A 25,854-nucleotide genomic window follows, 5' to 3' on the forward strand; every position below is an offset into this window, starting at 1 on the left:
CCATTGAAGCACTGGGATATTTGCTTGAATTCAAAAGACCACCAGGGACCATCCCAAGTGACCATCTAAATCACTGAAGAGTTTCATGGTTAGTAGACACTGAACGATAGCAGGTATTGTCCTTCAGGGTCCTTCAGGGTCACACAGGCTCTCTTTTAACCTTTTTAACAACTTTATGAGGTTGGTGTTGCTGCCCACAGCTTAAGATGAAGACACTGGATACACAAATGATGACTGAGTCAGGTGCAGCTTGGCTTGTACACTATTAGGTCTAATTTAGAGGGAGGGATAGTGATACCATATCTTCTCTTGGAGTCTGTTCCCTCAGTGTTTAACAACTTAATTTTTTCCTGATGAAAGATTTTCTCTGAATCTAATTTAGATTGCTCATGCTACAGTTGAAACCCTTTTCCTCTTTGTCTCCTTTGTGGTGACAGAGAACAGCTGGTCACCCTCCCAATGACAATGATGTGTCGTCAAGAAGGGGACAGTAATTGTCTTCCTTCAGAACCAACAATATCAGCTCCTTGGACCATTTTTCCTCAGCCCTATTTTCCACCAACCCTTCAATTACTTCTTTGTTTCTTGTCCAGTCCTTTGAGAATGGCTCCACAGCTTAACTCCTTACCAGCCCTGGATGTGAGACAAGACAAAGTTTGGGCACTTCTAGTTTATGTTCCCCTGAACTTCCCTAGAATGGGCAACAAAAGGCTGATTTCTAATCTGCATTCAACCTCAGGGGCTCCTCCCAGACCCTTCATACCCAGATCTTGGCTTCCTATGCATGTACTCACATCCAGAGAGGACACACAGTCTTCACTGTGTGCTAAAGTTCATCACAGGCCCCTTACCTGCCCCACAGCAGGCTGCCCTCCCCCACTCCCCGAATATCCTCACAACTTTCCCTTCTTTAAAGGCTCAGCTCTGCCTGATGACCAGAAGGGTGTAATCTCATTCACCTCTGACCACCTGGACACCCTTCCTATTTCTCTCTAAGCCCTTTTGACTTTCTGACTCAGAATCTTTGTGTACATATCATTCATTTAAAACACTAATTTGCAGTTTAATTTTTAAAACAGGCAGTATGTGCATATAGTATACAATCCAAAAGGTATAAAAAGTACACACAGCAAACATTTTTCCTAATACCTTGTCCCCCAGAAGCAGGCAACCAGTGTTACCAGTTTCTTATATATCATTTCAGACACATCCTACGTATCCAATTTGTGATTTTATGTGTGTGCATATATGTGTGTGTGTATATGTGTGTGTGTGTGTGTATGTGTGTGTGTATATACACACATATATGTATACATACATATATATGTCTATGTATCTAAATACATATACACACATGTGTGTATCCACAAATTGGATAAGTACTACACACATTTTTCTGTACTTTCTTTACAATGAGTAGTTTAGCTTGAATGCTATATCAATTATGAGTTCATAAAGCGCTTCCCTGGGGCACCTGGGTGGCTCAGTTGGTTAAGTGACCAACTTTGGCTTGGATCATAAACTCACAGTTTGTGAGTCCAAGCCCTGCATCAGTGTCTCTGCCTTTAGTGCAGAGCCCTTTTGGGAAACTCTGTCCTCCTCTCTCTCTCTGCCCCTCCCCAGCTTACACACTCTCTCTCTCAAAAATAAATACACATTACAAAAAAAAGAGCTTCCCCATCTTCTCTGTGGCTGTATAAGTTTCTATTCCATGGGTATACCCTAATTAATGTCACCAGTCTCTACTGAAACACATTTTGTTTTAAGAACATAGGCCTTGGAATCAGACTACCCTGACAGAGTTCTGGTTCATCACTGATTAGTATATGATGTTGGCTATATGTTAACTTACTTAACTTCTCTGTGCCTCCTTTTCTCATCTATAAAATGGGAATTATAACAGTACCTCCTTCCTAGGCCTGTTGTGAGGACTAAATATGAGAATCAATGTAAAGTGCTTTGAGCAGTGAGTGGCACATAGTAAGCTCTCAATAAATGTTAGCTTTTGATCAGGTTGTTTCCCAAATTTTGCTATTGCATCCTATGCTTCAGGGAACAGCCTTGGACATAGGAGTGCTATCCAAATATGTAACAACCCTTACAGCACAAGCACCAATCAATCAGAATGAGGCTGGCCACAGTGTTGAAGCATGGTCCTGGAGGCCCCTGCAGTATCAGGTGTTACTTCTTTTTTTTTTTTTAATGTAAATTTTAGTTAGCCAACATACTGTGCAATGTTGATTTGAGGAGTGGAATTCAATTCGGTGATTCATCATTTACATACAACAGCCAGGGCTCATCACCAAGTGCCCTCCTTAATAGCCATCACTCATCTAGCCCATCCTGTACCCACCTCCTCCATCCACCCTCAGTTTGTTCTTTTGAAATGCCTGGTTGCAGCAAGGTCTGGGGTTTGGGGAAGGGGCTGGATGGGCAGGGCAGGAGTAGGCAGCTGGGTGGGCTCAGGACAGCTATGTTTCCCAACAAATAAGAATTTTAATATTTTAATCATCAGTACAGTACATCTGGAGCATACTAGGTGAATTTAGCACTGTGTTCAAGTATCACTTCACACATCTGAGTGAGTATCTTTTAGGATAGACTCTGGGAAGGGGAATTACTGGGTAAAAGGTTGTATACACTTGCAATTTGTTCTCCTTGGAGATTGTACCAATATACATCCCCACCAGCAATATGTGAAAGTACTTGTTTCTTCATCCTCACTGGCACGATATGTTAGCAAACTTCTTTTTTATCTTTGCCCATCTGATGGGTGAAAAATGATATCTCAGTATAGCTTGAATTTCTCTTATTATGATTGAATATGAATGTCTTTTATGTGTTATCAGCCATTTATATATCCTTTGTTGTCTTTTATTATGGTTCTTATTATGATTGAGTTTAAATGTCTTTTTTATATGTTGGAAAAAAAGAGAGGGAAGCAAACCATAAGAGACTCTTAACAATAGAGAACAAACTGAGAGTTGCTAGAGGGAGGTGGGGGGGGGGATGAGCTAAATGGGCAATGGGGATTAAGGAGGGACTTGTGATGAGCACTGGATGTTATACGTAAGTGACGAATCATTCAATTCTACTCCTGAAACCAATACTACACTATAGGTTAACTAACTAGAACTTTAAAATTTGAAGAAAAAAAGTCTTTTCATATGTTTAACGGTCATTTGTGCAACCTCTTGTATGTATCATCTTTGCATGCACTTTACCCATTTTTCTTTTGTGTTGTTGATCTTTTTCTTATTGATTTGTAAAAGCTCTTCATATGTAATGTGCCACTCATTCTTTTAGTTAACTGTAGAGATTTTATGAGCACCTGTAATAGGCTTGGTGCTGTGTGAGGACTAGAGATCGAGAAACTAAAAAAACACCACCACAGGACTTGCCTTCAAGAGCTTACAAACTAGTAAAGGAGACAGATGAGGAAATAAACAATTGCAATAATGAATAAAAAGTGCATGGAGGGGGGTGAACATGGAGTGCTTTGAGGGTACAGAAAATAGATAACATTTTCACATGGACCATGCTGATTAGGGAATTCTGCAAAGGTTGAACAAAGTCTTTATTAAACCAGATGTTTAATAAATGATTGTTCTATGTGTAAAGACAGACATTTTAAGTACCTTGTTTGCCTCTTCTGTTTCAGTATCATGATTTTGTAAGGAGACCAGCATTATGATTTTCAACATATCTGATGCTGCTCTATTGTCATGGTCTATATTTGGTCCCTGGAAAAACAAAATGAATAGTGTAAATACAATGTCACCACCATTATAAAAGTCTGAAAAATGCCTTCTTGATGATAAGTAGCTTTCTCCCTATTGAAGAAAGATAGCTTACCACTGAGCTATCAGTTGAATTTTCCAAACAGATGGGGGCCTTTTCAAATATAAAATGGACCATGCCCTCAAATGTTTTCTTTATTCTACCTATTAATCATCTTTTTAGCAGCCTCTGGGTTTAAAATGCAGGTTGGACATAATATAGTACTCAGGCCCAACACTGACCTTCATCTTTCTATTATATCTTTTATTGAGAACCTGCTGTGAATGTTTCACATCCAATTAACCCGTAGAGCGGCACATGGCATTAAATGGGTCATCCTATTTTAAGACTATTTTTTATAAGAGTTGAATGCGGTTTGGACAATCCACTCCAGCTAGGGCTGGAACAATTGAACACAAGCCTTGGGCAGAACAAAAGTTCTAAACAGCATCCCTTATGTGTTGTTTGTAGTGCACCGCAGACTTTTGCAAGTCATAAACCCTCTAAGCAGCTTGTACTTTATCCACTGGGGTTGAGAGCCACTGCGTCAGCTCCCAGCAGTGCCAGAGGAAAGAACTCCATGTTCCTATCAGGAAGACTTCATGTTGTCTGACTTAATAGACTGGACCAGCTATGTAATCTGTGGGGCTCTGTGGGAAATGAAAATATGAGACCCTTTGTCAAAAAATTATTAAGAATTTTCAAAACAATGACAATAAAGCATTCAACTAAGCACAAGGCCTTCTAAGTGAGGGACCCTGTATGACTCCATAGATTGCATGCTCATGAACAACCATGCAATTAACAGCTCCTGTTAATGGGCCACTGAAAGCTGCAATGGATCAGCACAGCACAGATCCCTGGGACTGCAGATGTGGAAGGGCCCTTGGCTGTCATCTGGTTGAATATCCTCATTTTGTAGGTGAGAAAGCTGGGGCTTAGAGAGATAAGGTGAGTTGCCCCCCAAACACTGGTGGGATAAGCAGAGGCAGATCTATAACTATAAATTTTTTTAATGTTTATTTATGTTTGAGAGAGAGAGAGAGAGAAAGAGAGAAATCATGAGCAAGGGAGGGGCAGAGAGAGGTGGAGACACAGAATCTGAATCTGAGCTGTCAGCACAGAGCCTGATGTGGGGCTTCAACTCACGAGCTGTGAGATCGTGACCTGAGCCAAAGTTGGATGCTTAACCAACTGAGCCACCCAGGCGCCCCTGGATCTAAAACTATAGACATAATGTGACAGAAATATGTGGAGAAGAGAGGTACAGATTACTTGTCCCACCCTGAAATTTATAATTTCACCTACTATAAAACCATGACTTATGTTACACTTTTTTAAGTAGCTAATTTTGTGTACCTCTGAGAGTTCTATCACATTTCCATTAATAATGTAGCTTTCTCCCCATTGAAGAAAGATAGCTTTCCTACCAGGGAATATGAATGGAATGTGTGTCCTTTCTCTATTCCCTTTGCTTCCTTCCCCACCAAATTATGCCCTGAATCTATACCCCATCAGCCTGGATTCTATGATCTTTTGACTAACCAGTGCTTAGTTAGATCCACACTGTGATCTTACAACTGTTTTATATTGAAATCTAGGCCTCATCAACATGTACATGTGTAAGTGAAACAAAAGCTCCAGTAATTGGTACATACTTTTTTACTTGCAATGGTGATATTTGCTATATTATTTTAAACAAATGCTCTATTTCATTGAAAACAAATAAATGCTGGTCATGACCCATTAACTTGATTTTATGAACCACTAATGGGTCATGTCACACAGTTCAAAAGACTCTGCTGCAATGTCCATGTTGCTTCTGTACTGGGAGGGGTAAGTGAGGATGGGAGGCATCACATAGGACATTTCTTCTGGAAAAGAGAAGAACCAACAAGGCCCCCATTTACTGGCAAAGGGCAAGAAATAGACACATTTAGACCCTATTGGGAGAATATAAATTGGCCCAATCTTTCTGGAATCAGTTTGCTAAGTTTACTGTAGAATCTCAAGGATTTTAAGGATTTAGAATCTAAGGACTTAAGTACAAAGGGTGATCATTGCAATATTATTTATAATGGAGGAAAATTGGAAACAAGTGAAAGTTTCAACAGTAGGCAATTGGTCAATTGAGGGCTATATATATATATATATATATATAAACTGAATATTATGTTGTCATTAAATTATGTTATATGTAAAAGATTTAGTGATATTAAAATATTTATGATACAGTAAAGAAGGAAAGCAGATTCAGAACAGTATATACCATATATCATTTTTATGAGATGAGAAGTTGTGATATACCTATTTGCATTAAAAGTTAAGAAGGAAATAGATCAGTATGGATAGTATATTCTATGATTCTATAGGTTGTAAGAATATAAGTGAATTTTATTTTCTTCTTTATTATTATATATATTTTCTATTTTTCTACAATTACCATTGCTACTTATGAATTAAAAACAATAACAACAGCAATAAAGGACTCCTCCAAAAAAGGGGGGGGCAAGGAAGATACAAAAAGCAAAGTGCATTTGATCTAGGATGAATGGAGAAACTAACTTGAGACTTCCTAAGTACAATATAGTAATGTTCTATCTCATGGATTACATCTTAAAACAGGTTATGAATATTTTATTTTTAAAAGGTTCTGATTATTAAGATTGGTTGTCTGGGTTCAGATAAATGTTCAGCTATGTTCTTCACCATCTATAGGAGGGCTATCTCCGCAATGTAGACCCCATGACTTTAGGGAGTCACTTAAAAAAGGTGATGGCAGAGAGATGGGTCAGACTCTTGTATGGTTTCCAGTTTCTAGAAGATTTCACATCTGATGGTGCCTGGCAGTTGCTTCCCTTTGCTGTTTTTATACCATGCATTTTCATACGATATTTCATGTTGATTTTCACAATAATCCTATGTTGTGGACATCGTTTTCCATTATTATATTATTTTGGAGGGAGAAAACTAAGATCGAGAGATTGACTTGCACAAGGTCATATGACAAAACCAGAGTCAGGACTCAAACCTACGTCCCTGACTCTTATATTAGCCCATGCTTTTGCCACTGCCCCTAGCATGTTGTCCTAGGTCTTAGAAATTTTCTCGGGTTTGAGAGCATAGCTTCTTGAGGGTTGTGGTGCCTAACCAGAGAAAAGAAGTTATTTAAGGCTGTAGTATAAGGACTGTTGCACACACACTTCTGCTAAGACCAGTTCAGTGTTGGGACAGAGATTCACACTCACATCCAGGAGTGAGCCAGTGGGGAAAGAGGTCAACTCGACTATCCATGCTCTCTTTCCTTCTCTCCTTTTGTGCTTTTCAGTGTCCCCACTGTGGTCACTGCCCTGTGAAGCTAAGTGCCCTGTTTCTGTTCTCTGACTGTGGCGGTCACACACACCTCCTGTCCCTAGGTTAGGTTGCACCCTTGCTACAATATTCACAGTGTACCTGTTCTGCTTCCCATTTGCTTCAGAATCTTTTATCATCCTTGATCTGTGAGAAACTTATTCATTAGGGTAGATGGGGGGGAATTTTCAATTAAAAAAAGGAGGAATCCTCTAGCAGATAAAGAAGCCAAAGCATTAATCAAAAAATATTAATTTCTATGAATAGAGATCTTTTTGTGACAGAATGGTTTTTCTGCTGCACACCTAATACTATACCAGAATTGATCACTAGCAATATGTTAATGACTTCCCTCGTCTGTATTCTATTCAGCAATTAATTAAAATATCCCAGTTCTGATAAGCATTTCATAAATATTTTGATCTCACTTTGCCTGGCTTAGTAGTAGAATACAGTATAGGAGAAACTAGATCAGCTTTGAAGAAAACAAAGCTGTTTAAAGCCCACCTTTGTTGCTTTTGACAAGTCACTGAATCTCTAAGCCTTGGTTTCCTCATTTGTAAAATGGAGGTAATACTTCCTAGCTTCTAACTAATAAGGACTGAATGTAAGAAGCCCTCATGCCCCCAGTGATGTGCTGAGTTGGCTTGTCCCAGCTCATAAGAGACAACTGGTAAATTTTCAGGAGCTTTCTGAGTTGGTTGTTAAATATAGCCATTATTAAAAATTAAATAAACTTACAATCAAATACATTTTAAAAACAGAGGTAATAAATACTCAAAACTCATCACATGCTAGTTATTTTACTATATTTTACAATTATCTCTGCCCTTGTGGTTAATTCCATCTGTTGTATCTGTAATGTGGAAATACTAAATAATGATGTGCCACTGTACATTTCTTTCCAACCTTGGGTTGAGTAACATCTTGTTGATAGTGTGGCTACAATGAGAATATTTATACCACAGAAATGAGCAAAATCTATAAATCAGGACTTGATTTGTTGCTTTGTCGATTGTTTGGCCCACGGATATTTTTGTACAGCTTGCAAACTAAGAAGTTTCATATTTTTAAAAAATCTGACAGAGATCATATGTGGCTGAAAAACCTAAAATATTTACTTTTTGGCCCTTTAGAGAAAAGTTTGCTGGTATAAAATGTTAATAGTAAAGATTAAACTTAAAAGCACCTCATGCTTGTAGCTTTACATTGTGAGGAGCACACACCCAAAAATGAAGAAATGTCTTCCGATGTCTGAAAACTATTATTTGATTCATCAAAGAAGCTGCTTGCATCACTGATTAAGTGATGCAACATATATGTTGGAGCTGAAAGAGGGTGCAGTTTAATGAATATAATTTGTGTGACGGTAACAGTTCAACAGTACATTGCACACGTGATTTCATGACAGCAAATATACTAGGGAAAGCATCAGTGGACTAGAATGCAGTTCCATTTGTTAAATCATGGTTGGAAACCAGTTACCAATACAAGAGAATTCAGCAAGCTAACTAAAAGCATTCTGTGAGTCAATTGGCTACATGGAATTTACAATACACAAAAATTTTATGTTTTATTATTATTTGTGAAACATGTTACACATCTGTTATATCTAAAAAGGCGAAACATGAGGATGTGTCTTTATATGTACTCACCTCCCTGAGAGCTGACTGTTAAACATTCCCGGGCATACTACTGCCCCTACCCCTATCTCTTCATGCGTCCTCCATACTCTTGAAAAACACTGGCCTTCTTTTACTTCATGGGATTCTCCAAGCTACCTCCTGGCTCAGAGCTTTGCTGCTGCCTTACCCTTGCCTGAAATTTTCTTCTCAATACCTTTCACTCTCAAGACACCTGAGCTCCTTCAGTTCTAGTCCAGCTGGGCAGATGTGATAGTATGAAATGCTAGGGAAAACATAATCGCTAATGCTTAGATAGCATTTCTAGGTATCAGATTCTCTATATGTACTAGCATGTAGCACATATGAATTGATTTCATCTTTATAATAACCCCCGTGAAGTGGGTAGTAATTATATGTCCATTTTACAGATGAGGAGATCTAGGGATGTTAAATAAAATCCTAAGGCCTAAGGTCACACAGCTCATACGTGCCAGAGCTGAGATTTGGACACAAGTGATAGGTTCCAGAGTGTGTGTCCTCCACCATCACCTTCCACTGCTACTGGGGAGAATGAAATCATAGCATAGGCTCTTGCCATCCATGAAGAACTGGTCTGGGAGTCATGCAGGAGTCCTTCGGGGTGCCAGAGCTGCAGAGCAGGGTGAGTGTCACCACAGACTCTCCAAATGGGAGGGGGTAATTTACAGGGCTAAGTTTCTCTTCTTCCTTGTGATGAAGGGTGTGTCTGGGGGCATGGTTCAGTATATAGGGAGTCCACAGGCATAAGGAGTGTGAACCTGTAGGACCAACACATGCTATTTATTTAACAAGAGGAGTAAAATCTACCATTCCTAACAGATTTTAATGTAGACCTTCCACTAACTTTACCAGGAACACTGGTGCTTGCACACACACACACACACACACACACACACACACACACCCATGTGTGTGTACAGGTATGCTACTTTGGAAAATTGTTCTTTTCTCAGCTCACTCATTGATTTAGCTAACAAATAGTTATGCAACCGTTTTTCCATGAGAGATACTATGCTAAGACCAGAGATGGATACAAACACAAGTTGGCTACCGTCCTTGTCCTTCAGAAATTTTGTTCTTGTAAAAGAGATAAGTAGGCAACATTAATAGACAAGGTTGGAAGAATTAAGGGACATTGAGGGAACTACAAATAAAGGGTGAGGAGGGTTTGGTGGGCAGCATAGAGACAGATGAAGAATGGGGTTGTCTTCAGGGAGAACACAGCAATTATGGTGGGCCTGGCAGACATGAAGATATGAAAGGAAGGTGATTTAAGCAAAAGGAAGAACTTGTGCAAAGGCATGGAGGTCTGAGAGCTTGGCATATGTAGGCAAGAAGTTAAGGTCTATGGAGAGACAGGATGTGAGAAAATGCTAGAAAGATAGATTAGGGCTAGATTGTCAGAAGGTGGAAGGGGTTCTAAATGTCAAACCATAGCATTTTAAAATTATTCTGTAGTCAATGGAAACCCATTGGGGGTTTTTGATTAGAAGAGCATCTAGCAGGGTGCTTCCTGGGTACAGGGTATGCAGACAACCAATCAATATTAGTTCAATTGATAAAGCAAAGAAATAATAATGGCTAAAATTTATTGTGCACCTGCTGGCACTTTTTTTCAAACATTTTACACATTTTTAACTATGCAAGTAATTCTCACCACAGCTCATGAGATACTCCATTTCCATCTTCCAGATGAGGAAGCTAACACTCAGAGAGGCTATGTGTCTTGCTGAGGGCTGTGACAAACAAGTAGGCATCTGACCAGAGCCCATGCTTTACGCCCCTATGCAACTTGGAAAGCAGAGAAAGAAAAGAGGAAAAGAGATATGAGGCCAGTGCCATTCTTCAAGAAGGAGACTGTGGTAGGCCCAAATTAGCAGAGGCTGGAAATAAGAGACATTCCAAAGATAGAATCCACATGAATCTGTTATTACTTGATATAGGAGGCCCTGGAGAGGGAAGGGTCAAGAAGGCTCAGTTGCTAACTTCAGTCCCTGCGAGGTGGTGGAGCTATTAAAAGAAATTGGGGATGGGGGGAGGGGAGAGGACAGTTCCAGTTTAAGGCCTTGGTGCAGAAACCTGGGTTCTCAGAATCCTGCAGGCAGTCTGAGGAGAAATGTTTTAAAAGGCAAGTTTCAGGGCTCCTTGACTGGGTCCCATTCCCTACTCTGGGGCTCTGGGAGTTTGTCCTGGGAATCTCGAGGCTCTCCCAAGGTTCCTTTCTATGTTTATATCATTTATCAGGGAAAGGATTGTTAATGACTAATCTGTGTTCATGAGGCACAGAGCCAAGGAAGAGATGTTGCTGCTGAGCCGGAAGGCCGCCTGTGATCATCTATAGCTTTTGCTAGAACTCTCCCCTCTTCCTCCTCCTCCTCACCCCACTGTCTCCTGGACTCACCCCAATGCAAACCCAGGTTCTGAACATTTGTAGCAGAATTGCTGCGATTTGGAGGAAGACTGGACTCAGAATCCTCCCAGGGCCTTGAAAGTTCATCTCTGACCTGAGACAATCCAAGTGAGTACCTAATTCCTCTGGGAGGGGGTGTCTATCTCAAGGCAACAGAGGGGAAGTTATCATTTAAAATTTTTCTTTAACGTTAAGAAGTGTGGTCGATGAACGAATTCTAAGTTAGTAGAGTTTGATGTAAAATCCTGAAAACAAGAAGGGAGAGAAACAGAAACTAAAAACAAACAAAAAGCAGCAGGAGTTATTGGGTCTAACAGTTGCTTACCTTATTGACAAATTATTTAGGGATATCTTTTAAACATTGTGGTCACCCAGGAGAATCACCAGAGACCGTGAATTTCAGAAATGTTTTCTGTTTTGATTCCATAGACAATTTGACCTGTATATTATGCTCCATTTTGGTGATATATCAGATCTTGCTGTGAGTCTGGGAATATTGCTAATATCAAATGACTTGGGACCTAGGGACAGGACAATATTTAAGCCATTCTTAATTAAAATAAAAGTTTTTCCTAGGAGAAGAGTAGGTTTAAAAGCTTTCTCTTTTGATTTCGGTTGTAAACCTGCTTTCCATTTATCATACTAATATCAGATGGAAATACTAAAAAAAGATGGAAAATGTTAGGAAGAACTTCGATATTAAAAGTGTCCAAGGTTTCAATCTACAGACAAGGCATCTCCTTGTCTGCTTACTGCCACAGTGAATTAAGCAACTGAAAGGTGAGCCTGGATCATTTCTTTTAACTGAGTTTTTATTTAGAAGGGGGGAGGGGATACACATGACTCACTTTGGATTCTTTCTCTGGGAAACTCACCTGAGTTTTAAAGAAATTTGATGTGTCACTGGCACTGCCTTAGAAGGACTTTGGCAGTATTAACAAGAGAAGTAGAGAAAGATGTTGAGGGAACTATCACTGTGATTTTATGAAATGGTAGACACTTTCATCTTTGAGTCACTGCTCCCCTTACCCCACTCCAAATTATGGACCTATGCCATTTGCACCATGGACTTTTCTGTTTTGCTGAGAATGTTGCAATGTGGCTGATGCAACTTGAAGGTAGCTGATAAGTACCAGCCAGGGACACACTCTTGTCCTGAGACCCTTCCTCACTATTTGCAGCAGTGTTTTTCTCTAGGCTCCTCTGCCCTCTCACCATAGTTGGAGAGGTGAAGTAATGTAATCTGGTCTTCCCACACCTCTACACCTCCCAAATCTGGTCAGATTGTAATGGAACACCCTATAGTTGTGAGGCCCTGAGTACTTTGTAAGGAAAGGAAAAGAAACGTGTGTGTGTGTTCATGAGTTTGTAATGGAACTGGCTTTGAGCGTCTACTAACAGGTCACAGGCTTTACTAAAACTGCCTGTTCCCATCTCACAATAAGCCTACTTGAATTTTGGCTTATATTCATTTTTCAGATGAGCAAACAGAGGCTCAAAGAGGACAACTCATTTTTTTAAAGTAAACTCTACCCCCAGTGTGGGGCTAGAACTCACAACCTTGAGTTCAAGAATCACGTTTCTACCAACTGAAACTAGCCAGGTGCCTCATGAAAGAAGACAAATAACTTACCCACGATGACATGGTTAGGAAGTAGCAGGTCCTGAACATGGAGTCTTTCTGACTCCAAAGTCCTTTCCTTGCCACCCTGACATTGTTGGAGGCTGGGAAAACTTGAAATCTGGAATTATGGGAGAGGAGGAGGATCTGCTTGAAAGCAATTCAGCTGACAGAGGTGATGCGTTAGCCATAGCACAATTGTGAAGATTCCCAAAGCCTCGTAGGGTGTTTTCTAGTGACTACACCATGAGTAGGGGAAGTGGAAAGTTTCAGCACTATTTGCTTTAACCCAGAGGTCAGTCTGGGAATGCTGGTTGGAGATTTCAGTTAAGAGTATCTTAATTAAAGACTCCGTGAACCCACCATGGTGCTGTGATTAGGGATGTCCAAGAGGAGCTCAGCACTGCTATTGGTTCATAGAGTCTGCAGGTTATGAAAGCCTGGAGAATACACATCACCATGTGATAGATTTTAAAAGGCTCACATTGTCCTCAGGCGAATGAATAAAGGAAAACATGAAGGCATGTGTTCTTTTCTTGATAGGAAGAGTTTTCCCTTCATTTCACTAATAGTCTCATTTTCCTCTTACATCCTAGCAACATAGATTATGAAGGGGCCAAAAGAAATAGGACCAATTTTCTTTTTCCCAGTTATTTCCTATTGTGGTGTTATTTCCTGCCAGTGGAGATGTGGCCACATACTATACGAGTGGTTTTTTAGTTACCTAGTTGCATGGGAAGGCAAACGTTGTCTCTACATAAAAATACCAACCCATCTTTGTCTTCTCTCTCCCTACGCTATCATTCTCTAATCCCTGTGCCCTCCACAGGCAGTTAGTTTCTCCCTCACTTTGCCCCTTTCCAATTTTTGTAATAAAGGAGTTTCTTCTATTCTTATCCTCTCTCTTTTTGTAAATTTGTGTCAATATAGTGCTAATAATATAATGCAACTTGATTGCAAAGTGAAATAATGCATAGAAAGAGTAACATATTTTTTCTTTGTTAGGTCCAAGTATTACAACAGGGTTCTGGTGACTAAAAATTAATATGTGTGAATGCAATATAGATTTTGATTAATTTTTATTTTTCAAGATAAAATTCTAATAAACTTTGAGATTTTACTTCCCACTCTAAACAGAATCAATGTTGCAATGAACATCCTTGTGCACGTGTGCAAAGGTTTATCCAGGAGCCATATTTAAGTATTAGAATTGTATTTTATTTTAATATGCAGTGCTCAAGGGCCCTCCAAAAAGACTAAAACCTATGCCTTCACTAGCAGTCTGTGAAAATACATATTATCAAAATATTTTGATAATCTGATAGGTGGAAACACTGTCTAGTTACATTAATTTGCATTTTTCTAATTAATTTCAGATGTTTTGTATGTTTATGGATTTTTGTTTTCCTGTTGGTGAATTTTCCTCTTTATATCCTTTGCCAATTTCTTTCTTGGATTGTTTATCCTTTCTGTTTTTATTTATAAGAGTTATTTATGTATGGTTTGGACTAATTTTTGGCTGCTATTTATGCTGTAAACATTTTCTCCCAGTTTGTTTCCTAAATTTAACTCTGTTTATGGTGTCTTGATTTCTTTCTTTTTTCTTTTAAAATAGTCAAATTTATTCTTTTGCTACTTATTTATTATTTAATAGATTCTCCTTAATCCCTACATTCATAAAGCTCATGAATGTGTTTTCCTATATTTTCTCTCAATAATTTTATAATTTTAAAGTTTTTAATCCACCCGAGACTTATTTGTAAGCATGATACAAAGTACAAAGCTTTAATTTTTTTTCCCTCAAAGGAATTGTCAATTTTCTGGACACTATGTCTTGAAGAGGTAGGTCATTCTTCCCCCACTGATGCCAGCTGAGTCCACTAGCATTGTTGCAATGCTGCACACAGCATGCTATTTCCCTTCCTATAGCCATCCCCACTGCATGCCTTCTTCCTAGTCTAGTGCCCACTCAGGATTAAATTCAAGAGGCAGCCCTCCACCCTCAGAAATATTTCCTAGTCACATGCTTCACACCCACCAGTGATTCCCATTTAGAATGAATCCAAACTGTTCACCACAGTCAACAAGGCCGTATGAAAGCTGTCTTCTCTCAGACCTCACCTCCTGTTCTCTCCCTTTGCTCACTCATTTCATTGGGCTTTTGCTGTCCTCCAGTATCCTGAGCCTGGCTCTCAGAACTTGCTGACCACTCTGCCTTGGAGCTTTGCTGCTTATCCTCCACTTCTCAGCTTAAATTTCCACTCTTCAGAGAGCTCTTCCTGGTTCCCACTGTCCAAAACAGGGTCCGATGGCATCGTGCTATCACTTGTCCCCTTTATTTTCTTATTATCATTAGTAGAAATCTCACTTTTTGTTTATTTTCAAACTATCCATCTCTTGCACTAGAATGTACTGATTTTTTTTTCTTTCTCATCTTTCACTCTAGTTCCAAGATCTAAATCAAAGTCTGATACATAGTGGAGAATTAATGAATGTTGAATAAATGAATGTCCTTGTTTATGTTCCTGAAGGGACTTATGCTTACCTCTGTCATAGCAGCCCCCACACTATTTTAATTGGGTTTCCTTGACTGATGTTTATACTAAGCTTCCTGAAGGATCATGATTTTTCTTTCTTTCTTTCTTTTTTTTTTTTTTTGTCTTTATATCTGATGCTTGACACAGGGTTGATAAATGTATATTGGCTGAATAAATAAGTGAGTAAATGAATTCACTTGGCATTGACATTGGAACTTGACATTGAGATACCATTTTTAAAGAGTAAATATATTACTTTATTTATTTAAAAAAATTTTTTTTAACATTTAGTTTTGAGAGACAGAAAGAGACAGAGCACAAGCAGGGGAGGGGCAGAGAGAGAGGAAGACACAGAATCCGAAACAGGCTCCAGACTCTGAGCTGTCAGCACTGAGTCTGATGTGGGGCTCAAACCCACGAGCTGTGAGATCATGACCTGAGCCAAAATTGGACACTCAGCTGACTGAGCCACCCAGGTGCCCCAAGAGTAAATATATTACTTTAAAGGAAATACTCATTTTCTTTAGATACCAGTGAGACAAAAGCCAGCATGCCATATTGTTCATTTGGGGGATTATAATCAGTTATCTAATACTGTGTAACAAGCTGCCCCAAAACTTAATGGCTGAAAAAGATAATGATTTATTATTTATTATAATTCTATGGGTTGGATAGGTGATTCTTCTGCTGGTTTTTCCTGGGCTCAATCATGCAACTGATTTCAACTGGAAGATAAACTAGGTCTTACTCCCATGACTGAAGTCTCTGATATTGGCTGTTGATTGGGATGCTTAGAATGACCAAGTCACTTTCTCCTGGAACATTTTATTCCTGGCCTCTTTATGGCATGGTGGCCTCAGCCCATCATTCCAAGAGGGTGAAAACAGAAGTCACAGGTCTCTTGAGGCTTAGCCTCAGAAGTCAAACAATTCTATTGGTCAAAGAAATTTGTAATAATAACAGCTCATTAAAGGGGTGATGAAATAGACTTGATGGAATAGACTTCATTCAATAATGGGAAAAAATGCAAAATCAGCTTTTGGTTCAAGATAGCATTGGTCTCACTAGAGCAATTTGCATAACACTTTATGGATTTATTATGAGCCTTTTTAGGACTCACTCTGTGCCTGAAAACCTACATCCATAATTTTTTGAGACAGACTTCTTTCTACTTTGGACATGTCAAGTGATTGTGGAACAATGCTATGAGATAACGGGATTATGCCCGTTTACCTAGAATGCCTTTTTACCTAGATGTGAATATCTATTAGGCACCTCCTTAAATTTTTTGAACTCTTAGCAAGGATCTTACAGCCACACCCATGATTTGATATTTACCCTTTGTCTATTTATTACTTGAGAATCTTCTGCCATATGGAGAGACCAAAAATGCAAAACAGTCTTACTTTTCAACTTAGCATGTCTTGAACGCATCGTTTTACTTTAAATTCTACTTGAAAATGAACAGTGCCTTCATTAATTCATCTCTTTCTTTATGGACCTTATCATGCATAGCTAAAAACACCAACTGACACATTCATCATACTCCTTAGAAATCTCCTCAATCAGGTCCACAAGTTTATTAGAAAACTCTCCATCTCCCAAGTTACCACAGGTGACAGTGTTGCCAATTTTTTCATGACTATAAAAAGTGATCCATCCCCTTTGCAGTTTCTTATAGTAATTTTCTCACTGTTCTTCCAATTTCCAAATCAGTCTCCTTACTGCCCTTCTAGGCTCTGCCCAACCCTTAATCCCAAAGCCAAGGCCACACGTTTTAGCCCTTTTTGTGTTGTTGTTTTTACATCCTCCCTCTTACAGGTACTGCTTCTATATCTGTTATTTTTTTCTTTGTTAACAGCTACCCAAGAGCATACTGACTTAAAAGAATAATGATTCATTAATTCTCATATTTCTATGAGTCAGCTGAGTAGGTTCTCTGCCATTTTTGCAGGGACTTACTCATGTGGCTTATTCAGATACAAGATCAACTGGAAGGGAAGGTCCAAGACGGCCTTGTAAATATGCCTATAGTTTTGATGTGGCTGTCAGCTGGGACAATTAGGATATCTGGACTTCTCTGTCCTAAAGGTTTTGTATCTGAGGGCATCTATACATAGTGTGCCACTCTCAGGGCAACATTCCTAGATGAGGAAAAGAAGCTCAAAGTTCTCTTAAGGTCTCACTCAGATGTCTCATAGCATTGTGTTCACCATTCTACTTGTCAAGAAAGGTACCAGATCAGCTCATGTTCGAGAGCTGGAGAATAGACTTCATCTGTTGAGGGGTAGTGGCAAACTAACATTGCAAAATGGAGTGTAGAATGGAAGAATGTATAGTGTCTACTTTCACAAATAACAAATAATTTACATAAGTAATAATCATAAAATTTTAGGAGATCTAATGAACTATTTGGGAAAAAAGATGATAGGTCAGTAATAGAGAAAGCATAAATAATTTCTTGACCATTCTGACTATAGAAGATTATGGAGGAAAAGAGACAGCTTTCTTGACTATGAAGAGTAAACATTAAGAAGACACAAAACTATTTCTGATAATTCTGAGGGAAGAGAAATTAACAAAAGGAGATTTGGGAGGATTATTAAAACTATTTTATGGGATGGTCAATTCGCATTTAAAATAGTTAAGAGATTTCCAACAAGAATGGATACAGTTCACTAATGAGGGCTTCATTGGGAGAAAGCAGCCTTAGTTGTCAGGTTTTGTATGTGATTAAAAAAAAAATCCTTCTTAAGTTTCTATGTGTGTTGCTGTTGTACATTTCTATTCACTAATGGTCCTGTGGCCCAAACAAGATGGACTCTAAAGGTGGTTATCTACTAAGGTATATTATTCATTTTTTCATATGTGTGTGCAGTTAATTTGTCCACCCTCTAATTCATTCAATCAGTAAGTATTTATTTTGTATCTAATACATACCTGGCAGTCTGCTAGGCACTGGAGATCCAATGTGAGTTCTCCTGGAGCTGATGGTCCAGTGGGGGAGATAGACAACTACTCACCACAAACACAAAGACAGAGTTACAACTGTGACAAGAAGAGGTACTGAGTGCTTTCAAAGACTCCTGAAGGTTAGTGCTAGCGAAGATAGTTGAAGCCAGGCTGGAGCTTGAGCAAGACCAGCAGGGAGCAGGTACAGAACGGAAGGAGTACTCACTGTCAAGTTCCTGGGTCTCAGGGCCTCAACTTTTAATAGTCAGCTGAAAATAAAGCTCAGCCACTTTTTTTTATTTCTTTAAACATTTTTTCATTTTTTGAAAGACAGAGCGCTAGTGGGGGAGGGGCAAAGAGAGAGAGGGAGACAGATTCCTAAGCAGGCTCCAGACTCTGAGCTCTCAGCACAGAACCCAAAGTGGGGATCGAACCCACACACCATGAGATCATGACCTGATCTGAAGTCAGACCCTTAAACCACTGAGCCACCCGGGAGCACCCCAAACTCAGCCACTCTATAGGCACCATTGTGTAACCTCCAGAGCACAGAAACTCAAAGGGCTGTCGAGGTCTGGTTGGCTTAAGTACTTTTGGTTCACAATGCCTCAAGGAAATATACCTTTAAGTGGGTACTTTAGAAATACAAAAGAAGAAACGATATAATGGGCAAGCCATGTATAGGCTTACTTCATTAATATGTGCATATGAACACATTGACTGCCTTAGGCAGAAGTGACCTTGCAGAACTGCCAATTCACCCTTACTAGGGGCTGGTAAGTGGTTAGTGACAGTCTTGGTGGGAGAGTACACGAGAGAGCATGAATTTAGAGTTAGATGTGGGTTTATGTCCCCATTCTGCTTTTTACTAGCAGTGTGAGCTTGAGAAGTTTGCTTAATCTCTTTGAACCTCAGTTTTCTCATCTATAAAATGTGTATGTCAATATTTGTTTGGCTCATTATAGATTAAATGAGATAACATAGCATGGATGATGCTACCACATACTAAGTACTCATAGTATGGTAGATATTATTTTAATCTATATCTCCCCAAATATGTACTAGTTACTCTGATAGTAATAAATGTGGTCTGGTTCCTATAGGGCATCATTCTCAGAATAATGTAGTCACAATGGCTGTACTGACTTGCAGTCATCCTGCCTGACCTGTGGTTGGTACTGGCCACAGATTGTCCTATAAATCTCTGTGGACTTTGAGAAAGATCTATTTACCTTAAATTAAATTTGTATTTTTTGCCCTGAAAAGAATGACTTAAGTTTGAATGCTTCTGGGAAAACTAAGTTCCTGGAAAGATAAATCTCTCTCTTTTTTTTTAAGGAGCCCCGTTAGAGCTCCTTTCTCTTAAGAACATTCTTCCAGACTTTGGGCTAAATCCAGGGCTTCCCCTGGGCATGAAATAATGATAGCTAGAAAAAGTTTACTTTTTCCCTGCTATTTAAGAATGATTTACATTTTTAACAAAAGGTATACTTTGTCATCAACAACTGGGTTCATCTGAGAAAAATGTCACCAAGGACTGTGTCCTTGGGTGTGTAGAATTCATAGGGAACCAACATATATAAATGGTTTTTATCTTCATCTTCTGAAAACTGAGATTCTTCTAAATCACAGTCAAAGCTATTTAATTGGAACAGGGTCTTTCCAAGATCTCTATTTGTACATGGTTTATGCTGCATCAGAAAAGCTCTACATACCATGAACTTCCTGTCACACGCAGTATCTAAACAAGTAAAAATTGATAACTAGAAAGTGGGAGTCCAAGTTACCAGTCACTATGTGTCTTATCACATTAAAAACAAACAGTGCATACCATTTCTGAAACTATTCCTGGGTCCTTAAGTTGAGACTTAGGTTGCAGCACCATACAAATAAACATAAAGTAAAATAAACATTTTATCCCTGCTCCCACAAATACTCAAGGCTTAAACTTTGAATCATTAGGCTTCATTCTGTCCTCGCCCCTCCTTTATATCTGCTCTATTCAAGTCTCTTTCTTTCCATCCATCCAGACACCACTGTGCTAAGCATAAAGTCATCTCACTTCAGCAGCAAAATTTCCTTCTTTTACTGCTTACCCTGCCCATGCCACCTTCTCATTAGAGTACTCTTGAACATAGATCTCATTGTGTTGCTCAGCATTTCCACTAGCTCCACACTGACAGAGTCCCCAAACATTTTACAGAAAGGAATACTTTCTCCTCAGAGCCTTAAGAATGATAGAATCCTGTATGAACTTGTGTAACTTCATAGATGAGGAAGCTTTTCACATACATAGTTTCATTCAGTCTTTTTTCATTATGAAATATTTCCCATATGCAAAAAATTGAGTAATATCATCAGCCTCCTTGTATTTACCCTCCAGCTTAAGGAGAGTATTATAGATGCTGTGGAAATTCCCTTATGTACCCACCCAGTCTTTCTGTGCCACTGTTCTGAATGTGGATTCAACACTTCCATACGTGTCTCTAGAGGTTACAGCAGGGATCACAAGTGTTTTCTATAAAGGCCAGATAGTGAATATTTTAGGCTTTGCAGACCATATGGACTGTGTCAAAACTACTTAACTCTGCTATTGTTGCATGAAGACAGCCACAGACATATGTAAACAAAAGGGCAAATTTGATCTTTGGCAGGCTGCATTTGGCTCATGAATCCTAGTTTACTGACCCCTGCATTAGAGTATCAATGGTAATATAGAGCATTGTTTGCGTATCTTTAAACTTACATGCATTCATCAAACTGTATTTTTCTGTAACCTGATTCTTTTGCTCAAGATGTTTTAAGTTTGATCCATATGAATACATATGGATAGTCCTAGTTCATTTGCTTTAAGTGTTGTATAGCATTTAGGAATATACTTACTGCATTACACATGTACTATTTATTGTCCATTGTCTTGTTGATGGACATATATGCTGTTTCCAGTTTTTTACTATTGGAAACAATGCAGTGAACATTTGTGTACATGTCACCTATACATATATGTAAACACTTATGAAGGGTTACCTTTTAATCTCTACAGCAGCCCTATAATTTAGACTTTTAAGTTTTCATTCACCTGAAGCTCAGAGTGTAGTATGGGGAGGGGAGTGTTAAGTGGATAGTCCCAGGTCATACATGAAGCTAGGGAAGGTCAGCATAGTTCTCCATCCTAATCTCACGTCTCATCTCTATTCTCTGTTAGACCACAGCTGTTGCTTCTGTGTATGTGTAGCACTACCAGGTGTGATAGGAGGACACAAAAGAAATATAAGTTGTGACTCCAGCCTTCTTCGAATTTACAATCCTGTGCTACAAAGGGGAAGATGACAGATGTAGCTAACTCATTAATTACCACATGAGGAGGAGAAAGATAAATGACAGAGGAGTGTCCATGGAGAAATTGGGGCATACATGGAAAAAAATCTACAAAACTGAGAGCTATAAGAGCACATTTGAGTAAATAGAGACATGCTTGCCCATGAAAAGCAAATTGCATATTATAAAGAAGTAAATCCTCCTACCTAAATATATTGGTTTGGTACCATCTCAAACTCCTAAAGAAACTTTTTAGAAAAAGAATGTGACACAAGATATGATTATTTACTACAGAGAATAAAAAGATGAGAGTATCTTAGGAAATACTGAAAAAGAATGAACCTTAATAGGGAAGGATGATATTGGTACAAGATAGAACTGTGAGATCAATGGGAAACTAAATTTAGAGTCAATAAAAGGAGCATAGATCAGTGGGAAAAAGTATTTAAGAAACAATTCTGAGAAAACTCACCTTGTACCATAAACTTAAAAATAAAAAGCAATAAAAATAAGCTTAAAAAATCTGATATATTTAACCACATACAATGGAAAAACTTTTCAGGTGAAGATAATTAAAAGCAAATAAAAATGTTTGTAGTAAATATTCCAGATATTCCAGAATAGGAATACATTCAATATGCAAAGAACTCTTATAAGTCAACAAAAAAGAGGAACACTTCCATAGAAAAATGACAAAGAACATAAACAGAAAATGGAAAGAAACTATCACATATAGACAATAAAGATGTAAAAGGGCGCCTGGGTGGCTCAGTCTGTTAAGCATCCAACTCTTGATTTCATCTCATGTCATGATCTCACAGTTTGTAGGATCAAGTCCTGTGTTGGGTTCTGTACTGAAAGCATGGAGACTCCTTGGGATTCTGTCTCCCTCTCTCTCTGCCTCTCCCAAGCTCATGGGCACATGCCCTCTCTGTCTCTCTGTCTCTCTGTCTCTCTCTCTCTCTCTCAAAACAAAGAAGTAAAAAGAAAAAAAAGATGTAAAGTTTTTTTTTCAACTTTACTAATAATCAAAGAAATGCAATTTAATACAGTGAGATAGGATTTGTCACCTATCAGGTTAGAGAAGATTGTTGAAGGAAGGTGTGCTGAGAAAGGCAGGCACTCTTACTGAATGCTGCTGGGAGTGTAGATTAAAAAAAGATTATAGAATGCAATTTGGCATTTTCAAATGCTTTTTTGTATTGTCTGAATTTTCTGCAATGGCTCTTTTATTTTAAAAATACTTTCATTTAAAAATAAATGTTAACTTTTCAGGAAAACAGAAAGGGAAGCCTGTGTGCAAATTCAGACATCTTTCTTTCTTTGCTCTGATTCTAAATTCAATCCTTTGTGTATTAACACACACATGAATTTATCTGAATAGAAATAATGGCTTTCTGTGATCTGCATTTTTATTACTAACTCCAGAGAATTTTTAGGTTCTCTGTCTATAGTTTCTTAAAGTTCGGTATTTAAACAGAACCTTTAACTGTATTTCTAAGCAGGTGTTCTTTTAATGCATGTGCTTAGTCATTGCTGGCTGTGTGGCTGGTGCCTGACAGTGGTGACTTCTTTTCTCATCTGCATGCTCATTCATCCACAACAGACTTTCTCTACCTGTGCTCTTTGGCTCCAAGGAGAAAGATCCATGCTATTTGTAGAGAAAGCCTAATGGGCAAGGTATAGTTTTGATGAAATGGACACTGATAATAATTAGTAATAAACTCAATCCAGAATATTTATTATTTAAACATTAAAAATCTTAAGATCACTAGACTTTTTAAATTCATATTTATGTGCATGTTTTAGTTACAGAAAAGTATGATATGATAATCAATTATAGACATCCAGTCATTAAAATGTGCTACACTAGAGTAAGATTCTGCAGTCTAGTGGAATGAAATGTGAACTCAGAGAGGAACAGGAATGGTAAAAAAATTTTTTTCCAGATGTTAACACTTTTTAGGATAAGGGAGTGTTTCTTTGAAGGATAAGGGAGGATATTAAGTTGCTGTGGTATTTAAGAGTAGATTTAAGAGTCATTGAATAGGTTGAGAATAATGTAATAACACATAAAATGTCAATTTTTATAATATGTCAGAAGTTAACTTTTTTGCAACTTTTAAGTGAAAAACTATGGATATAAACCAAAAAATGTTGATGGAGTATATTGTTTTTCAACCATTTTATATGGGATAAATGAACAAAAACTATTCCGAGGCCACTAGTGTAAAGAATACTCATTGCTTATTCTCAACCTACAAATATGACTCCTTATATGGAAGGGAGGATTTGAGGGGAAAAAAAGACTGCAGAGCTAAGGTGTGGGGTCTCCTGGGACTTAGGCTTTCCATTGCAATTCTTCCCCTAACAAGAGAGTGGAAAATATTACAGAAAGGAGGACATAGAAGTAACCCTAATGAAAGAAATAATATATGTGGAAACAATTGTCAAATGCTTGGGACATGGTAGATGCTCATTACCTGACAAACCAGGTAAGGCTAAAGTCGCCAATCCCAGTAAGGAGCTGCTAAGAAGACCGTACTATTATGAGATGTATATAAGTGAGTTTATACCCCCAAGGCAATCATTATGTTTATTCATAGTTTGCCTATATTTACTTAATTAAAAAGATTTCTTCTTTTGTTATTTAAGGCAGGGATTAACAAACTTTTGCACAGGGCTAGGTAGTACATGTTTTTAGCTTTGTGGGCCATACAGTATCTGTTGCAACTACGCAACTTCTTTTCTGGGGGAAAGAAGCCATAGATATTCCATAAACAAATGGATGTGACTATGTGCCACTTACAATTTATGAATAGTTATGTTTGAGTTTCATATAAGTTTTTTTTTTAATTAAAAAAAAATTTTTTTTCAACATTTATTTATTTTTGGGACAGAGAGAGACAGAGCATGAACGGGGGAGGGGCAGAGAGAGAGGGAGACACAGAATCGGAAACAGGCTCCAGGCTCTGAGCCATCAGCCCAGAGCCCGACGCGGGGCTCGAACACACAGACCGCGAGATGGTGACCTGGCTGAAGTCGGACGCTTAACCGACTGCGCCACCCAGGCGCCCCTAAGTTTTATGTCTTATGAAATATCCTTCTTTTGATTTTTTTCAACCATCCAAAAGTATAGTACCATTGTTAGCTTGCAGGCTGTATAAAAACAGATGGCAGACCAGTGTTAGCCTGTGAGCAATAGTTTGCCAAACCCTGATTTAAGGCACTGTTTAAGGGCCCTTTATGCTAAGAGTGGGTGTAGTATTGGAAAGATACACAAGAAACTGGCCATTGTAGTTGAATTTTGGTAATGGAAATGGGTAACAGAGCTAGAAGGAAGACTAATTTTTCAGTGTACTGTTTGAATTGCTTACCACATGCTTGCATTACCATTTCAAAAGTTAAAGAGTGTCCTTTTCTTAAGTCTCTTGAGGAATCATAAACCCAACAAATCTGGTTTGAGCAGACTCTGCCAACTGTTTCCAGATTCTAGAGGGCTCTCTTGTTAGCTACTCAGGGGCACCCATATTGTGGATCTCCAGCCAGGGGTAATAACTCAAGTGCTACAGAATTTGGGGAATTGGACTTTCATTTGGGTGAGAGATTGACAAATTATGTCCTTTGTGCTAATAGGAGAACCTCTTCCTTATCTTGTACCATTTCTCCAGGAAGAGCGTGCCAAATGGCAGGGAATTTGGCGGAATGAAGCGGGAGAAGCAATTAATACAGATCATTTAATTGAGCCAACATTTCTTGAGGGCCTATTATGTGCCAGGCACTTGAACTAAAGATACCAAGTTTATATGAACATACAGAGTAAAATATAAGAAGGAAAATACAGGAATCCAAAATAAAGATGAGTATACCTGGAAAATATTACAGAGCTATCATGTGGTATGAGGGAGCTTGATGAACATGACTGAAGGCTAAAAAAGACAAATATGAGAAAAACATAGCACAGAGGGAAATGTAAGGGAAGAGTCAAAGAACTAAAATCTCCCCTCCCTTTTTTTAAAGACCAGAGGAAAAGGGTCTTATGTTATTACAGAGTATACATTTGGATTGGAAATTAGGAGAAATTCCTAACTCTATATTGTGGGTTCCTGAAGACTATTATTATGGGAAGGAAACTGTGGAATTTCCTATTCCAGAGGAGGAACTCTATCTAGAAGAATAGTTGCTTGAATTTTGGGGAGGCTTTTCAATCCATTTATTATA

General features: G+C 38.5%; 1 protein-coding gene and 1 long non-coding RNA gene across 3 annotated transcripts in view; one reads left to right on the forward strand and one right to left on the reverse strand.

The window, feature by feature from the left end:
• Positions 1–12,969, reverse strand: part of LOC122472581 — a 35,966-nt gene extending 22,997 nt beyond the window's left edge. The window contains exons 1-2 of the long non-coding RNA XR_006294472.1: positions 12,839–12,969; positions 3,639–3,743 (exon numbers count right to left, since the gene is read on the reverse strand). This is a non-coding gene — a long non-coding RNA (uncharacterized LOC122472581). The remainder of the gene's footprint in view (positions 1–3,638; positions 3,744–12,838) is intronic.
• NR1H4 (nuclear receptor subfamily 1 group H member 4) overlaps positions 10,939–25,854 on the forward strand; it is a 75,944-nt gene continuing 61,028 nt past the window's right edge. For both annotated transcript variants that reach the window (XM_043562302.1, XM_043562303.1), the window contains exon 1: positions 10,939–11,313. The gene's annotated coding sequence lies outside the window, so the exon portion shown is untranslated. The remainder of the gene's footprint in view (positions 11,314–25,854) is intronic.

Source organism: Prionailurus bengalensis, chromosome B4 (genome assembly GCF_016509475.1).
Source record: "Prionailurus bengalensis isolate Pbe53 chromosome B4, Fcat_Pben_1.1_paternal_pri, whole genome shotgun sequence".
NCBI lineage: Eukaryota > Metazoa > Chordata > Mammalia > Carnivora > Felidae > Prionailurus > Prionailurus bengalensis.